This window comes from Orycteropus afer, unplaced genomic scaffold (genome assembly GCF_000298275.1).
Source record: "Orycteropus afer afer isolate SDZICR_OR568_19922 unplaced genomic scaffold, OryAfe1.0 scaffold00101, whole genome shotgun sequence".
Lineage (NCBI taxonomy): Eukaryota > Metazoa > Chordata > Mammalia > Tubulidentata > Orycteropodidae > Orycteropus > Orycteropus afer.
Genome location: NW_006921688.1, coordinates 7,017,431 through 7,018,126, shown reverse-complemented (window position 1 = coordinate 7,018,126; position 696 = coordinate 7,017,431).

Sequence of the window (696 nt, the reverse complement as noted above, 5' to 3'; positions counted from 1 at the left end):
GACTAGGAAGGGAAACAGCAAGGAGGGAGACAACCTGAGCTGTTGACTTTCCACTGTCCAGAGGGTGCAGCCATTTTGGATATTTAAAGTGACTAAGGGCACAGCCATTTTGATTGCTTACACACAGTAGCCATTTTGGATATTTAAAGGGACCGAGGACACAGCCATATTAGATATTTAAAGTGACTGAAGGAGCAGCCATTTTCAATGTTTATAACTGGTGGCCATTTTGTATATTAAAAGTGACTGAGGGTGCAGTCATTTTGAACCTTGACAAGTGGTGACCATTTTGGATTTTAAAGTGACAGCATTTTCATTTGGATTCCAGGGATCTAAGAATAGGCTCTGTTTGCCAAGGTTGGCAGGGACATATGAGAGGCTGACAACAGGAAAGGAGACATGTGGTGAATGTGTAAGTGCTGTCAACTAGTGAACAGAGGAGCACAGAACAGTACCTTACTTGTGTAGATAACATACAAACAAAACAAAGAAAATGAAAACCATGGGCAAGTCACTCCAACATACAATCACCAATTAAAGATAAACACAAAAACATCACAATGCCTCAAAAACAACAGAGAATCACAGTTGACACAAAGAAACAAGATAAAGCAGGAGAAACAAGGGACCAGGATACAGACCCAAAACACATCCCTGAGGAAGACGCAGCATTGGAACTCCCTAATAAGGAATTCA